This window comes from Vidua macroura, chromosome 7 (assembly GCF_024509145.1).
Source record: "Vidua macroura isolate BioBank_ID:100142 chromosome 7, ASM2450914v1, whole genome shotgun sequence".
NCBI classification, from domain to species: domain Eukaryota; kingdom Metazoa; phylum Chordata; class Aves; order Passeriformes; family Viduidae; genus Vidua; species Vidua macroura.
The window spans coordinates 35,600,657-35,618,846 of NC_071577.1; positions in this window are offsets into that span (position 1 = coordinate 35,600,657).

Consider the following 18,190-nt stretch of genomic DNA (forward strand, 5'->3'; position numbering starts at 1 on the left):
AACAAACAAGATATCTTGATATTCTCACGTACACAAATTGTTATATGTAAAGACACGCTACCTCCTTTGATGCTTTCTCATTGAAATTGGCATCATTGATATTAAATATATTAACATCTATGTGATCTTAGGTGCATCAGTGCATCCTTAGGTATTTATTATTTTTGTATTTCTCATTGCTATATTGTGTTTTTCTTGGCAGCAGCTTTCTCACCTCTGCTGACGCCATTGTCTGATACAATTAATCAGCAGGAAGTGCTGGTCTCTATCTACAGTCACTGACTCATAAATATCATAAACACTCCTTCATTGCATCCTGAAAACATAAAAATAATGGTATCAAAGTGTATTTCTATGAGTCATGCAGCTAGTTCTATGGAACCAAAACGACATCTTTTTTTTCATGGAAAAAAAAAAAAAAAGGATCTTTTTGGCAGAGTTTGATTTCCAGAGAAAGAATTCACCATATCTCTGTAATTCTGCTTATTCTTCATTTGCTTCATGGATGATTATATTCAGATTATGGATATTGTAATGACTGAATCTTTATTTCAATGACAGTTTGAGAATGGACTATCTGAATTTACTCAACAGAAAATAAATCCACAGTAAATAACAAAGTGTCTTTGTCTTACAAAGCAAACTAAATAATGAATTCAAACTTTCTTTCTTGAGAAGAAGTATGGAATGTTTTCAAAATGTTAATATACAAAATTGGATGCTGAATTTTTTCCCCTACGTTTCAGGCTGATCTGCAAGAGATCTGCTGATCTCTTTCCATAGCAGGAAAGAGAAATAATAAAGTTTTCAGAAATACTTACAGTAAACCTAAGTAATTTTTTTTTTACTTTGAAAATAATAATTAATAATGATATAAACCCATGTCAGTTCCTGCTTTTGTGTTTTTCTATATATTGGCAATTTTTGCAGTGTGATCTTAGCTCCACTGAAGTCCATAGTACAAAATAAAATCCCTCAGTGGGTAAACACAAGCACACTGTGAAAAAAAGTGGTACTCTGAAGACCTTGAAAACACAACACACATTTTCTTTCCTCCTGCTTTATCATTTTTACCTCTGTGAGCCCTCAGAAACCTTCAGGTTATTTTTCATGGAAATTATGAGCACCTTTCTCTCTCTTGTCTTTTAATCATCCACCAATGCAGAGGACAATTCTTCTCTTCTTATTTGCAAAGCAGAGCTTTAGAGCTATTATTTCTCCCCCACAAAAGAGCATAATATAGGCAGCTGCAGATAACTGGTTTTGTGATCTTCACATTTTGCTCCAAAATACTGCAATCTTTAAAATAAATGCTGGAGCTGGAAAAGTCCTACATTCACAATCCTCTCAATAAGGCTAAGATTTCTTTAGTGGTCCCTGCCAATAAGACATGACATTTATTTGGGCCAGGATTCATATGTGTTGACAAGGGAATGAACAAAGTCCTAACCCACTTTACACAGGCCATGAAATATTCCCATCAAAGGGCTGCACTGCTAAACTAAGACTGATTTTAAGAGGTGAAGAATGCTGTATAAGCATGATTCCTTGGAGCAATTATAACCTTCAAAAGGCAACCGTGTAACAGGATTTAATCTAGAATAAGAAATAAAAGACCTACATTCTTGGGTCACATATGAGATAAAGCTCAAATTCTGCATTTTTAATTTTTCTCCCAAGAAATGATTTGAAGAACATCCACTTTATTCAACTGCCAGACCTAAAGCTTTCCAAGCTAATACACTGCTTCCTTTGATCCTACTTTGGCACAGGCACAATCTGCCTCATTGTAATCTGAATCCCCTCTTTTGTTTTCTGTTTAACAGCAGACACTTTAAGAGAAGAATAAAAGTCCCTGTTCCATACAGGTCTCAAAAACCTCTTTGCATCATTTGGCTTTATCTCTGAAACTGGCAGGTCTCACAAGTGTAAAACTCCAGCTACGATTTCCCAGTGATTTCTGGAAGTTTCCCTGTCCTTTAAAATACCCTCTGTCCTTACCTTCTGGAAAACGAAATATATAGAAGTATTAAACACTTCCAGCTCTCCATCACATCAAGGTGGTTCAGTTGAGGTTGCTGTTATGAACTCAGGCCCTCAGAATATTCACCCTGACACCCAAGAAGTCAAGTTTTGAATCTCAGCTCGCTATAATTGACTACCGCTGGGATTTGTGGCTCAACTTATCTGTATCAAGGACTCATTACTGCTTTTCTGAGACAAGCTGGGCTTTGCAAAATCACCAGCATTGTCACATTTTCAAAAATGTTCATAGATTTGCTCCATAGAGTCATTAAATGTTGCCCAGGCTCTTGACCCACCGGTGACAGAGCAGAGTCGAGTTCTGCTCACGGAGCAATGTCACAGTGCCCAGCAAGGGCTGTTTCCAGAAAAGAAATCCCACAGCAAACAAGTCCATCCCTGCAAGTGACCACTTCAGATGGTGCAAGTTTTGTGATTATGAATCCTTGGGGCTGTTCCTCTGTTGCTACAGAGAATCACAGAATAACAGAACAGTTTGGGTTGCAAAGGACCTTAAAAGTCATCTGGGTCCACCCCCAGCCATGGGCAGGTTGCTCAATGTGTCATCACATCTTTCACTGCATCTTGTCAGAAAAATCTGTGTATTGTTCCTCACTAAGGAGCAATACTCCTTTTAATTACTCTTTTAGGTATGATGGGCTCAGGTTTTCCTGACTACTTTGAAAGAAAACTCTACAGTTTTTAATTTGTTTTTGTTTACATTTCACTGCCACAATTTCAAGGAATTTGGACATGTCTCTATTATGGAGAAATCCTTGTGTTGGAATTTTGGTTATTGAGAATTTTGGATTTTTTGTGTTGACAGGTATTGATTTTTAAGAGAATATTTGATTTGAGGTTGTAGAGAGGTCTTTAAAATTGAATAATACATCTAAGCTTATAGGCGTATAGTTTAAAAAGAAGTGTGCAATATTATGTAGTAGAAAACGTAGAGTTTAAATTTTTAGAATATAGTAATATATATAAAGTAAAATAAAAGTTTTAAGGTAGAAAATAATCTCTTTTTAATTAATTTTTTTAAATTTAATTTTAATTTTTTTTTTTTGCATGACTGAGAATTTAACAATTTGCAATCCTTGCATGGCTGAGAATTTAACAATGTGCAAACCAAACATTTTCTGAGTGCAAAAGCTCTGCACATTCTTGCCTCGCTTGCTCAGAGGAATATAAATGAGTGGGTCAGATGGGAATCTTTATTCTTTCGTTTTTAAATATCTACTAATGAAGCAATTGTCAGAAGGCTGAGTCATAATGTAAATGTGTTTCTGACCAAAGGTCTGGCTGCTCCAGCACACTTCAGAGTATCCGGAGGAGTACATCTAATCTGCATCCACTCTAGTTATTCATCAGACTCCTGCAATTATCTCAAGAGTGCTGGAAGGAAACAAGCAGACACAGGGAAATTCTTGGAGTAAATTTTGATCTGACTGAACTGAAGCTGCTACTTCTACTACAAGAAAGATTCTTTACAAAAGCCCAAAACAATTACAGCAAAATATGTTAGAGTTCATCCTGGCATCAGAAAGGTGGCTAACAAGTGTTTGGAATAATTTCTCCTGGAAGGAACATTTAGAGGTCACCTAGTCCTACCCCCTGCAATGAGAAGGGACATCTTCAATCAGATCAGGCTGCTCAGAGCCCTGTCTTCTAAAAGAATGCATAAATGCATCCCTTTTGATGCACAGGGGAGGGAAAAGAGCCACCAAAGGAGAGGGGAAAATAAAGAAAGAAGGAACAATGGCATTAATACAAAGAAGAACCAGCACATTTAGTTCAAATCCTTCAATATGATGTAAACTAACAGAAACCAAACTGCAAGTTATATTTGAAAATAATATCAAGTAAAATTATAATATATGGTGAGAGGATTTGGCACTGCTCACGTGAGAATAATGACACTGATCCTTCCCCTTAAGAGTATGGATCATTCATAATTATTACTCCAATTTAAAGGCTTCTGAACACTTTTCAAGCACCTTCTCTAGATGGTGGCTATAAGAAGGTCAGAAGTTTTATAAGTATATATGAAAAGAAGGGACAGCTAGCAAACAGAAGGAGCAGAGAGCGAGAAAGAGATGTTAAACTGGTAAAAAGAGAGAGACTGGGATATTTGGTAGCTTCTCCTGCAAATTCTGGAATGGTTTGCAGAGGTAAAGACCTTCCCTGAGAGAGTTCTTTCAGAGCAAAGATATATTTGCTGTTTGGTAAATCCTGAAATCAACGTGTGCTTTCCTATAGGTCTACACATCCTCACATCTTCCTTCCACAATTTCAAAAGATATTACCAAAATATGTAAACACAGGATTTATTTCCTTAATGTCAATTGTTGTCAAAGACCACGATCTGTTTTGACAGCCAGGGTACATTTCTATGCAGCCTCTCAGCTGGAAAGGAGCTGAAGCAGAAGGAAGGATTTTTCTGGATCAGCCTGCTAGGACATGAGATTTTGGCTGTACAAACAGGCTCTGACTCTCAAGTAGGTATGTGCATGTGCTTGCACAGTGTTTCAAATATTTTTAACTTTGGATTGCCACCAACTAGTAAACTTTCTGTGTGCCTGTGCACATTAATTCTTTTATTCACTCTAAACTTCCTCACCTTCAGGGAAGAAATGTCTTGAGATTATGTTAGGAAAAGAAACACACTTGGCCCTAGGTCTAGGTCAAACATTGACTTGAAGAAACAATAATTGTGTCAGTAAATTATTTCTGGCACAATATCTGTCACCTGTTTCAAAAGAGTTGAAGGCAAACATGCCCATTCCTCAGCTTAAACAAATCTGGCCTCCATGCTGCTGAGCTGGCAAGAGATGCTTATATTCCTTTTCTGCTTTTTTTTTTAATCAAGTTTTAAAAGGTCCTTGTTGCCAGGCTTCTAAACAAGCCATTTCAAGCCAACTTCTGATTTCTTCTTTGTTTTCTCAGGGGGAATTTGAGGGCTTCACTCTGAGGGAGTCAGACAGTCATTTTCCTGTGCTCGTGTCTTTCCTTCTGCTGAAGAGTCAGTGTCTGGGAAAGACTTAAAATTTGGGGAGTTGGTAGGGACTAGCAGTCAAAATACTCAATGAAAATATTTGTGTAAACTCGAGGAAATTAAAATCCTAGCTAATGTTAACATGATTGTAGAGGAGAATAACAATAGTGAATAGATGTAGCCACACACCTGCTCTGGAGAGCTCATTTTAAATTGATTATTCAGGTCTCACCAGGTGCAGCAACTTTTTCTGTTGATGCTTGTGCTAGTTTGAAGCTCAAGCGCAATGTTATTATTAGTTACTTCTCAGTTGGTTTCTCACTTTACCCGTTTCTGAAGGATTTTAGCCCAATCTCGTTATTTTTCATACTAAATGAGGAAAACCAGATGGACAAGATGGATCACAGACAGCCTTGAAATTATGCTTGTTCTCCAAGGAAGGAATGAAATCCTGCAGTTATATCATTTATGAGTGGCTGTTTACTTTTACTGCCTCATAACCAGACCTTGGGATCCATTAATGACTAGAAATCACACACCCTGTAGCAACCATTTATGCAAACTTTAGTGAGCAAAAAGAAGAGTCATCCGTATCTTTCACGTTATGCTATAGGAGAATAATAATATCAAATAACCCAGAATATGCTGCAATGTAAAAGTATCAGCTGCAGGTCTGCATACAAAAAAGAAGACACATAAAACTTTATAGTTGATGTCTTTTTAATATTCTAAATTAATACATAAGTGTAAAAAACTACTTTGCCTGTGTCCTGTTAGCCAAGGAGGGCAGAGGTCTAATGTTTCATCTCATAAATTTATTTTAAGAAATAAGAAAACTTGCCTTTGAGAGGTATGTCAATGCAAAAATAATTATTGCATGCAAGCCCCTCAGCATAAAATGAAATTAGACAAGAAATAAAGGAAATGAAACAATACTATTTGAATGATTAAATCAATTTTGGCTGGGGTCATGTTGCATTAAGGGAAGACATTATACAGGCAGGACTATATTTTCCCTTCCTGTCAAGAGGACTGCAGTTCATCTGACTCCTGCACCTCAGCAGTACACGTGCCACACAGGAATGTTATCTCCCAATGCCATTTTAGTAGGAAACAAAAGCTGTTCCTCTTCAGTGCAAACCTTGTCACTGTGACCCAGGTATTGTTGAGTTTGGGTTGTTTGAAGAGGTTTTACAAGTAGTGACCTCAGCAAATTCAATTATCAAGGGCAATCATATCTCCCCCTCTCAATGTTTGAGCAGAAAAAAGTCTGATTTTGTAAACAAGTTCTCCTCTGAGATCCTTTATCCCTTCCTGTAGCAATTCTGGTCTGGATTCACCATATCTGAAGAGAGATAACAGTCAAGGTGTGCAGCAACTCACTTCAGAGTTGTATTCATTAAGACATATAAATACTTAATTATCTTCACTGGAAAGAGCCTGCAATTACAGCCCCTCAGAGAAGTTTGTAAGCAGCATGTAGCTGAATATGATATCTTATATTTTCTCAGGTGTCAAACTGTTGACTTCATCACCAGCTTCTCTACCTGAAGTAATAATTTTCCATCTTGCAACATATCAGATGTGCTGAAGCTCAACCCCCAAAATAGTCACTTTTCATTTTCTTTTTTTTTCCTCCTGAAACAAATCATGTCTAAAAAATCATGATTATATAGAGATAGTAAATTTATAGAGCATTTTGTTTTATTGCCTCGTCTGCATTCTTTTCATTCTGAGTGCAGATAGAGGTGAGCCCACTGTACAGCAGTGGTTTTACATCTTGCCTCACACCTTTCTTTTCCTCCTTCTAGGAGTTGTAGAGGCTACATCAAAATGTCTAGGCAGTGTTTGGGTGAAGTTTTGTATCAATAGATGATTTAAGAGGCTAAAGACTCTTAAGTTATTATTTTGGTTGGCATCAAACAATTGGGCCAAGGAAAGTCCTGGGCTTTGGACCATGCATCCACAATTTGTTGAACTGGTTGCTGTCAGGTGGTACCCAGGGAAGGAGTTCAGAAGAATTCAAATGAATGATGAGCCATGGGTGTGGATGGACAGGAGGCTGACTGAACATCAAATAAGGACACAATGAAGGGCTGTGAGGCTTTTGCTTCAGGCCATAACAAGAACTGCAGTGCTTAGGAGGAAAACACTGCTGTGACTGGGTCTTTCCATCACCACCAGGATTATTGGATTTTCTTATTCTTATTAAACAGTGCCTAAAGAGCAAAGAATGCTGCAGTGGCTGGACCATAGGATAGTTGTGATATTCCAAGGAACAAACTCAGAAAATCAACACTCATCAGTTTAAACATCTTAATCTATTCTATCATTTATTCTGCCTATGCTGTTTGTAAACGCCATTAAAGTGAATTAACAAACTATAATACTGAAGGCAGACAAGAAATCTAATTATCTTTTGTCTCAGAGCACCATATGCTTCTTTTAACTTCAAATAATAGGCTGAAAAACATTAGTATTTTAAATGAATCTTTGATGAAGTTGAACAAGAGAGAGGGAAAAAAAAAAAGCTAACCAATCCCTTCCAGTTATATTGTTTTTTGCTACATGGGTTTACCTTTTTCATATGCTTGTTTTGCAGCATACCAAAGGGCAAATGAAAACAGGTGACAGGGTTAGTCACTTTTATGTCAGACATCATTTTGCTCCCAGCTGTGGCCCTGAGGAAGGTTTTGTTCATTGGTTTTTTTATTATTACTGTATTTTTGGCATGCTCATCTAGCTGCAAAAGCACCAGATGTCTCCATTGACTTTTTGAATAAACAAGCAAACTAGAAAATTATAATAATTTTAAATCCCTTCATATGTTGCATGCATAAAGGAGAGCCTTGTTCTTTGGGATTTATTTTTTACTCCGAAATGTTACACCGCAAAAAATAAAAAGCAAACAACGCCCCAACCCACCAAAACAAAACAACCCCCTGGAGCAATACCTTCTCGTGGCTGATGGCAAGTGTGGATCCACTGGCCTGGAGAGCACTTTCTCAAAAGAAGTGAAAGGCAGGCATTGCCTCTCCATCCTGCTGGCTGTCTGTGTGCACCGAGGACAGCGAGGCTGTGTGGGTGCAGAACCGCCCCAAGCCATGACCTTCATCCAGGAATATTGGCTGTGTCCAATGAGGTGTCCATTTCTCCAGGGACATCTGTAAGGAGGAGAAACCTGTATGGAAAGATAGTTAAAAATATTTCTATTAAAAATATTTGTATTGCATAGTGATGGCTTTTTCTTTTCCCTCTTCCTTGTTCACGGGTTTTTTGTAAGAGTTTCTGAGGTAGCTGGTTTATCTGTTCAGCTCTTTCTATCAGCAGCAGCTATCAGATTTTTTTTTTTAATGCATTATTAGTCTTCTATAGAATAATCCACAAATAAACTTAGGGGATAAAAAATGGCTGTTTACAATACTGATGACAGAAAGAAAAAAATCTATTTTAGATACTTGGCAAGACTCCTTTTTGCTTTGTCTCCAGGCAGGAAGAGGACAGGAACCATTTGGTGTGTCTGTGCTGGTAATGAAGACATACACATGGACTACCACCAGCTCTGCTTCATGAAGCCACTCTGTGCTCTTCAGGTGATTAATAAAAGACTTTATGGTTGAGATTTAAGGAAGAGAAAGGTTTTCATACATTTGCTCTGGTTTTCTTTTAAAGGATTACTCACATTCTTTCCAAAAGAAGCTGGCAATACTTTTTCTCAGAAAGGAAATTAATTATAACAGCAACTTCTGGTTTCATTAAATATATTAGTACTTTAATATTTCATATTTGGTTAAGATCTGAAAAGAGAAATAAAAGCTGTTAAATCTTTAGGACATCACTTCAATTTCCTCAGAAAGTCTGAGGAAGCAATTCCATCTTTTCTATTCATTACATAAAGGAAAAGAGGATTATTTAAATGTATTCAGAGACCTTAACTATGCAATATCCTGGTGGAATTTGCATGTAATGATGATTTTAGACTAAATTCTTCTTTTGGATAAAGTCACAGTAGTATTTTTTTATTTCAGGACTGGTTCAAATCAAATCAGATCTTGACCACATTGAGCTCTGGCAGGTTTTTGGGCAATGCCTCCTTCCCTGGTCGAAGAACTGCTCATATGGGTCAATCCTGCTCTGAGTGGAGTCTCAGGGACCATCAGTCACCAGCAATATCCTCTGATTCTGAGTGCAAAGTGAAAGGATATGGAATTTAGATAAAGAATTGGTTAACCAAAGAATTTTACTCAAAGCAATAATACACAAATAAAAATATGTTTAACTAACCCTAAGAATTCCCTTTTCCAATTTCACCTGCAGGAGAGGCACAACTGGCTAATAAAAGTTCCAGACTGGAAAGAAATATTTTCCTCTCTAAGCATTTCATTTGGATCCTGACAGTTCTTTCACAATCCTTTGGATTTTCATCTCTCCACTTCAAATATATTATTCCAGGTAATAACTACAATATTTACCATTTTATCTCCTCTCAGTGGTGTACTGAGTACACAAAAAAGTACTTTTTGGAGGTCTAAAATGTTTCTTGCAGAGCATCTGAGGGACACTGCAGCCCCTGTCAGCTGGAAGTGGGTGCTCAAGACCTTTTTACCCTTTTATCAATGAGACTTTTGCATACTCATTTTAAAATTAGACCATCCATACCAGTCTTATTTGTGTTTCTTTATAAAGTGTCTCTGCTGCCTCCTCTGAGCAGTGATTCTTTTGCAGCTGGCCTTGCTTTTTTGGGCTGCATGTTCTATTTTCCTGGAATGAATCTCATATCACTTCTGAAATGTGGAATACTGTCAAAGGGAGGGATATTGACTGCATCCTCACATAAAACTGCTGAGAAAGACACAGAAAATGGATCTCACCCCTGGCTGAGGAGGACTTAGCCCCATCCCAAGACTACTAGACTAAACTCAGCCTACTAATAAAAAATGCCAAACCACCTCCCTTTTAGGAACCCTACTCCACATTTAGGCAGGGATGCTGTTGTTACATGAGGACATCAGCTGTCCAAATGCAGGCAGGTGATGCCCCTCTTCATTCAGTCCTTTCTGGTGAGATGCACCTGGATGTGGACAGGTCTAGGAAGCGTCAGGTGAGAAACCTGTGCTGCAGTGGGGACAGCATGCAAAGGACTTTCCTCTTTAATATCTTACACTTACTTATTTTAAGTGGATGTGTCCTAAATTGTGCAGTTAAAGACCTTAATCATTGAGGGTGTCTCCTCACTGTACAGTTTTGTATCCCAGATACTTAAGAGATGGGCTAGAATGCAAAGAACTGAAATCCACGTTTTGAAAAAATTAGGGCTTGTTGTTTTTTTTTTTTTCTTTCAGCTGGATTACATTATTGTGGTAGGTCTCTTCTAAGTTAAAATAATCTATTCTGTCCCTTTTATTGAGTTCAGTCTTAAGCAACAATTGCACTAGCAGCCCCTCCTCCTGTCTTTGCCTGTCTTTGGGTAACAGCCTCTTCACTGCTGAGTGATGCTCTGATCAACAGGGAAAAAACAGAGAAATGGACAATTTCCCCTAAGCCATCATAAATATTTCCTGCCAGGACCCCCGTGATAAGATGGAGCTGCTGATTTCATATTGCAGCTGCATCCCAGAATGGCAAAAAGGAATTGCATGGTGTTGCTGCTTAGGGAGCCTATAAAGTCCTAGTGAGATCTCTGTCCCCACATGCCCACGCCAAGGAATGGATATGATAAAGCTTGGACCTCATCCAAACCCTGCTTTCTGTCTCCAGCTTTCTGTTTGCAGCAGCCGAGCCTTTCAAATTCATGCTGGAATAATGTGACCTCGGGAGATCTTTATTTAAACAAATAGAATCAGGTTGTATAGCTATGTGGTTAATGACAGCTCCTGAAACACATTCAGCAGCAATTTGATGTTATTATTACAGCTAAGTAGTTTCCATAAGGTCTCAGTTAAATATTTCTCCACTAACTCACCAAGACAAAGAGTTGACCTCAGCTTTCTTTCGGAGTCCATCAATACAGTTCCTTGCGAAGCAGAGGGGCTGTTTAAAACAAAAATAAATCCAAGAACTTCCACCTCCTCCTGTTCCATATTAGCTAAACACACTGAGCCGGCAGGGCTGCCCATCCCCTGATGGCCCATAAGAGCTGTTTTCCTTCTATTTTTAAGGGTAAAATTCTCTATAAAGGTGGGCTGCCTGCTGGACTCATGATGGATTTAAGATGTTGGTATTCAGATTAGGGCAGAAGCAGCTAAAAAGGAAGGAAAATATGTTCTAGTCTTGCTGTTGTGTTCAATGAAAGTCTAATCACATCAGGCATTTTTTTTCAAATTAGCATTATTTGTGTTTAGCCTTCATTAGCGCAGTTTAAATTCAACAGTTGGTTACAGTAAACCCTACAGAAACAGGGACATGCTTCAGCTTCTTTGCAAAGGGGCCTGGGGACTGCATATTTATAGAGATCCGTGGAAAAGATTACAAATAAAAAAACACAGATATTTTTGTTTGAATTCAATTCATATTAGTATTGTGAAGCTATCAACATGAAGGAAAAAGATTCTGTTAATAAGAGAGCATCTCTGCACTTGTCAGCATGACAGAAATGTTCTGTAGATGGGTGTTTTCTTTAGAATATGCACATTGTAAAGCTTACCAAGCCTGACATTGCCTCAGAGTCTGGGTTCACATTCAGGGGCAGATATAGATTGGTTTGGGCAGAAAGGAACCTTAAAGTTCATCTTTGCAAGTCTCTGCCATGGTCAGGGACAATTTCCACTGTCCCAGGTTGCTCCAAGCCCTGTCCAACCTGGCCTTGAACACTTCCAGGGACTCAGGGGCAGCCACAGCTGCTCTGGGCACCCTGTGCCAGGGCCTCACCTCCTGACAGGGAAGGAATAGAAACACAAACTTTCATTTCCCTCAAAGCACAGCTACATGAGACCTGCATGAATTTTTGAGGTGTGAATACACATTTTTTGCTGCTTGGCCTCTCTGGTCTTGGAAAGCTCTCCTGGACCCAGGGAATGTTGTGGGCTGCCAGGCAGATCTGGTGCCCCAGAGGTGCCCAGCACTTCTCTCAGAAGGGTTACCTGAGAAAGAGCTACCTGAGCTTTGTCTACTGCCTGGAAAAGTTCTCATGCCCACCTGTGATGTTATCCCAGATGTCCTTGTCCGTGCCTTCTACTTGCCCTCTATAGTTTTAAGCCTGAACTAATGTAAAACGACATCCTCCAAAACGTCAAGGCCCATTTCCTTCAACCTTCCCTTCATGAGCATTAACTCCTGAAGAGTTACATACAGTTTCCTGACTGCCACCTGTCTCTCTTCCAATTCCAGCTGAATTAACAGCATGAGCTGTTCTTCCCTCTGTTCAAGGTTAGCACCAAGCCCTTGATGTCTGGGGACTAAAAAGGTCATGGGATATTGGAACTCTTGATGGTTCACCAGCAATGGGGCACCTCTGGAGGCAGTGGCTGGCTGCTGGAGGCCCAAGGACAGCGCCAAAATCTGCCACAGCCCCGAGGGGTTCTGCCCACCCATCAGCAAGCAGAGGTGATGGCACTGCAGGAGGAGTGAACCCAGCTCTGGAGAAGCAGGACACCTCTGTGAGAGTCTCCACTTGTTCTCTGTGATTTAAAAAAGTAACTACAGGAAAATAAACAAGATTTTGCTTACAAATATGACTGAAACACCTCTGTGGAGGCTTTTACAGCAACCAAGGGAGCATGCTGTGAGTTTGTAATCAGGCCACGCTGTACTGTCAGAGACTGAGTCCTTTCAGCAGCCGTGGCAATGACGTGCATGTGTTGAAAAGTGAAAAAACAACTTTATGTTTTTCCCCGTGGGGGAAAACACTGAAAGCCTTTTTTCCTTTTTAATATACTAAGAGGTGTGAAAGATTTCATGCTATCTTCAGATGTCAGTGTTAGATTAGGATGTAATGACAGGGGACATAAGGTATTGCTGGACAGTAAAATGCCTCTGGCCACAAGCAAGCCTGTCCTCGTTAATTTTATCTCAACCTCATCTCTCTGATTTGTCACTGGCTCTGAATTCTTCAATCCCTTCTCTCCATAAAAATGTCTAGCTGTCTCTTAAATTCATTTATGTCATTGCCTTTTATGACCTTTCTTGATAACTTACTCTTTGTATTTTCTATCCTGAGTAAAAAGCTCTGCCTGAGTGAATTCTCTCATTGGTCTTAATTTCCTAATTTGTAGGGTTTGCTGTCTGTCCAAGTTATTAAATTCTGCACCAATAAGAGCATTATATTTATGGATATTTTGTTTTTTCACTAGTTAAAAAGCTTGGGAAGTGTTGTTCTTTTTTTTTTTTAATAGAAGTTCATTTACTGAAATACCCATGGGCAGCTTTTTTCATGTTTTTTGCCAGATGTAAGTTTGGAAAGAGTTTTAAAACTGTACATATCTATATTGTACCTGGAGCAGGGACTTAAGCAGGGTTGGGTTTGACTCAAATTGCTGGTTTTGGCAAGTTCCTTCCCAACCTACTCTTCTCTTCCCCTATTCTATGGTTTGTGTGTTTTAAACCATCATCCTCTACTCTCTGTCAACTATGAATGCAGCTTCTGCAAAAATGTTCCTCTTGACTGTCTTGATAATTTCTGCAGTACTTGGAGTATTAAAAAGCTTTGTGAAACAGTAATAAAAATACAATGTTCACAAGTATCTCTATTCATATGCATCTCTATTCTTTACACCTCAGCTTGGGCTATCTATGAAAGTCTCTCATATGCATTTTCTACTTCCAGACTTTGTGCTCCAGATCAGCTCAAAAGGCTTTATTATTAAAACTTTACCCATTTCATTTCTGTGCAGATTTCATTGTCCGTCATGGCCAATATATCTTCCCTTAATTTTCACAAAGTCCAGCCAGGTAGGTCATGACCAGGTTCTTCTACAATCTTTTTATATATTTAGACACTGTAATGAGATCATCATCCAGTGTGCTTTTTCGTTCAGGCTAAATATGCTACACTTCCTGAGTCCCTTTCTCATCCACGGCATAAATTTAACTCCTTACCTTTACCACACTGCTGTAAAAACTGACTGAAGTGTCAAAGCTCTGGGTGGCTTTTCAATTTTTCTGAGTTGGTACATGATTTTAAAAATTTTTTGGGTCCAGCTCCTTCCTTCCTTCCTTCCTTCCTTCCTTCCTTCCTTCCTTCCTTCCTTCCTTCCTTCCTTCCTTCCTTCCTTCCTTCCTTCCTTCCTTCCTTCCTTCCTTCTTCCTTCCTTCCTTCCTTCCTTCCTTCCTTCCTTCCTTCCTTCCTTCCTTCCTTCCTTCCTTCCTTCCTTCCTTCCTTCCTTCCTTCCTTCCTTCCTTCCTTCCTCCCTTCCTCCCTCCCTCCCTCCCTCCCTCCCTCCCTCCCTTCCTCCCTCCCTCCCTCCCCCCCTTCCTCCCTTCCTCCCTTCCTCCCTTCCCTTCCTCCCTCCCTTCCTCCCTCCCTTCCTCCCTTCCTTCCTTCCTTCCTTCCTTCCTTCCTTCCTTCCTTCCTTCCTTCCTTCCTTCCTTCCTTCCTTCCTCTTCCTTCCTTCCTTCTTCCTTCCTTCCTTCCTTCCTTCCTTCCTTCCTTCCTTCCTTCCTTCCTTCCTTCCTTCCTTCCTTCCTTCCTTCCTTCCTTCTTCCTTCCTTCTTCCTTCCTTCCTTCCTTCCTTCCTTCCTTCCTTCCTTCCTTCCTTCCTTCCTTCCTTCCTTCCTTCCTTCCTTCCTTCCTTCCTTCCTTCCTTCCTTCCTTCCTTCCTTCCTTCCTTCCTTCCTTCCTTCCTTCCTTCCTTCCTTCCTTCCTTCCTTCCTTCCTTCCTTCCTTCCTTCCTTCCTTCCTTCCTTCCTTCCTTCCTTCCTTCCTTCCTTCCTTCCTTCCTTCCTTCCTTCCTTCCTTCCTTCCTTCCTTCCTTCCTTCCTTCCTTCCTTCCTTCCTTCCTTCCTTCCTTCCTTCCTTCCTTCCTTCCTTCCTTCTTCCTTCCTTCCTTCCTTCCTTCCTTCCTTCCTTCCTTCCTTCCTTCCTTCCTTCCTTCCTTCCTTCCTTCCTTCCTTCCTTCCTTCCTTCCTCCTTCCTTCCTTCCTTCCTTCCTTCCTTCCTTCCTTCCTTCCTCCCTTCCTCCCTTCCTCCCTTCCTCCCTTCCTCCCTTCCTCCCTTCCTCCCTTCCTCCCTTCCTCCCCTTCCTCCCTTCCTCCCCTTCCTCCCTTCCTCCCTTCCTCCCTTCCTCCCTCCCTTCCTCCCTCCCTTCCTTCCTCCCTTCCTTCCTCCCTTCCTTCCTCCCTTCCTCCCTTCCTCCCTCCTTCCTTCCACAGAAAGAACTGCCTCCATGACACTGCTGAGTGTTGCAGAAGCTGCCATTTGGGAGCACTAGTCAAAAAAAAAAATAAAAAAAATCCCCCCAAACCAAAAGCTGACTGCTGTTTCCCAAATGCTGGCTGTTCCGTGGGTTTTTCTTACCAGCATGCAAGACCTGGCTTGGAAAGAAGGATAAAGGCACAAGACTTTCTTGTTCCTGTATTATAAACCACACTGGTAACAGAGTTGGGTAGAGAATTGAGTAAATTCTCAGCAAAACAACTCAAGTTCTGCTCAGGAATGTGCATAATGCTCTCTTATAAAGGGAATTTTTTCTTCTGGACTTATTAATGAGAAGAAACTGAAATGCTGAACGCATGGATTGTTCTGCAGCACTAAATAATTACAGCAAGTTCTTCTAGTTCTGTCCGTGGGGCTAGCAATGAAATGACTCTTTCCTTTCTCTCAGTGTTCAGCAATATTAATTCCTGTGTCCCTGAGTTATTTGGCAAGAGTGAGCTGAAAATTCAGAGGAAATGCTGCGTTTATTTTTTAGTACTGTCTTCAGTCTCATGGGGCCAGCATGGTTTGTACCAAGGAAAGACAATCATTTGTTCTGCTTACAAGGAAGGAAAAAAGTAATTGGGGGGTGATATTTACCATTGTTGTATAAATAAGACCATTTTGATGTTGAATTTGGAGGTAGATGTGATTGGAATTGTCAGACAGGTAAAAGAGTGCTGGTGGTGATGCTCAGCAGCCAGGACAGGGAGCATCAGGGACAAAGGAAGTCCCACAAGTGCAGGAAGAATGGTGGGCTGATGCCTGTGTTGCCATCCCTTCCTGCATGACTGGCTCATAGACATGCACTGTGCATCACTTTAAAATATTTGTTTCCAGCTGCAATTCTGTGCATGCTGCTTTGCTTGGAGGCTGCATATCCTGCTTGGGTGTTTCCAAAAAGATGGGAATTTTTCTCAGCAGAAAAGGACCATGTAACAGATAAAGCACCACAAGCAAATATTTTTTTAAAAAAATATTATCAGACTAGGACTAGATTAAAATTATAATTATCAAGAAAAAGAAATGCCATGATAGGCTTGATTTGCTCGAGTCTGACTGATAATTTGAGCACAGAGCTACACTTCCTCCAAAGCATGCCTGAGATCTATTCCTGAAACTGGATCCAAGTGGTATTCATTAACAGCTCCACCATGCATATTTATTTTGCTCTGCACATGATAATGTGTGAACAACAAAAGGGATAATGTCATTATGGAGGCGCAAGTAGCAGCTCTGTACTTGTGAGCAGGTTTATGTTCTCATCCTCTCATTTTCTGCTCCAAAGATCTGTCTGCACGATGTCTTTGGTTAAAAGAGCGCACACAAAAAAAAAAAAAAAAAAAAAAAAAAAAAAAAAAAAAAAAAAAAGCTCCAGGAAATTTAAATCCAGATTAAAACACATTTCTATGCTGATTATTAAAACATCATTTAAGGATCATCTTATGCTGTGCTTTTCACACAGATCTCCCACACCGATGGAAATTGCCAGGGCAGGGATGGACTTACAGCCTCTCTTTGCCTCAGGAGCAAAAACAAGAGATGCAGTTTAGGCAGCCCACCCTGGAGATGGCAGCACTGGCCAGGTTTCCCGAGATTATGAGTGTTCTGTCCTCTCATGCTTTACTTGAGCAAAGCTTTGCCACAAACCCTGGTGCCAGGATTTATATCAGTAAGTGTGGAAAGCCCACAGGGCTCCACTGAGCTGCCTTTTGCAGCACTGTTCTGCTCATGAGCTCCATAGTTTCAGTAGCTCAAAACTGCATGAAGAAAGATGTGTTTGTTGAAGGAAATAAAAGTCTCACCCAGGAAAAGAAGATCTAAAATAACCCTGAAAATATGAAGAGACAGAAAAATGTTAATATCTTATCCCAGGATGGCTCTGAAACTGATTTTGAAGCAAACAAACAGCCAAAGAAAGTTATGGGGGAGTTTTAGAAAGGTATTTCTGTGACAAAGCAGGCTGCCGCTGTATTTGTTGCACATGAGAAGGATGCAGGAGCCTCGTGCATGTCCAGGCTCCTTTGGTCACAGCAGGACTTGTTCTGTCCTGCCTCGAGCAGAGCGACTGCTGTCACCCAGCCCCGAGTGCCAGCTGCACAACACAAACAAATGGGCTGGTACCCACCACACTCGGGAATTTCTTTGATGAATTGCCATCAGTGGAGAATAATTTATCATAGCTGAACCATTTTTGGTAGAAAACACTGTGTGAGCAATGAAATATGTCAGGAAGTACTTTTTAGCTGGAGGTTCTGTTCAGGATGAAAAATGCCTTCCTTGAAGGAAGCAGCACACTGATACCCAGGAGAGGAAACAGGGATGTACAAGGAAAGGTCCTTTATCCCTTTATCCAAACAATGGAATCCTAAAGCCTCTTTTCTGCACAACCTCATGGTGAGGGATGCTCTTGGAAGATACAGAAATGGCAGCATGAGGACATGAGTGTGCATCCTACACTTCCAAACAGAAGATGTCATCTCTGCCCAGGAAAATTATTCAAATCTCAATACTTCCTAGGAAGGAAATCTCTTCTCATGAGGGAAAAGTGTCCCTCTTAGGAAGGATGTGCTTGTTCTGAACAACAGCCAGCCAGCACTGGATTTTCACCTTTCACCACAAGTTCTCAGGAGCCATTGACTCTAATCACTTGTCTCTTGTGTCTATATACCTTTGTAGACTTTCCTCACTCTGCTTTCCTCACTCTGAAATTAGTTTGTGGTGTCCTAGAAAACCTGGGCACCATGAAAAAATTCCTTGCCTTTTGTTGGGGCTTTTTTTTTTTTGAGATTTAGGAAGTATTACCATCTACCCTAGTGGTATAA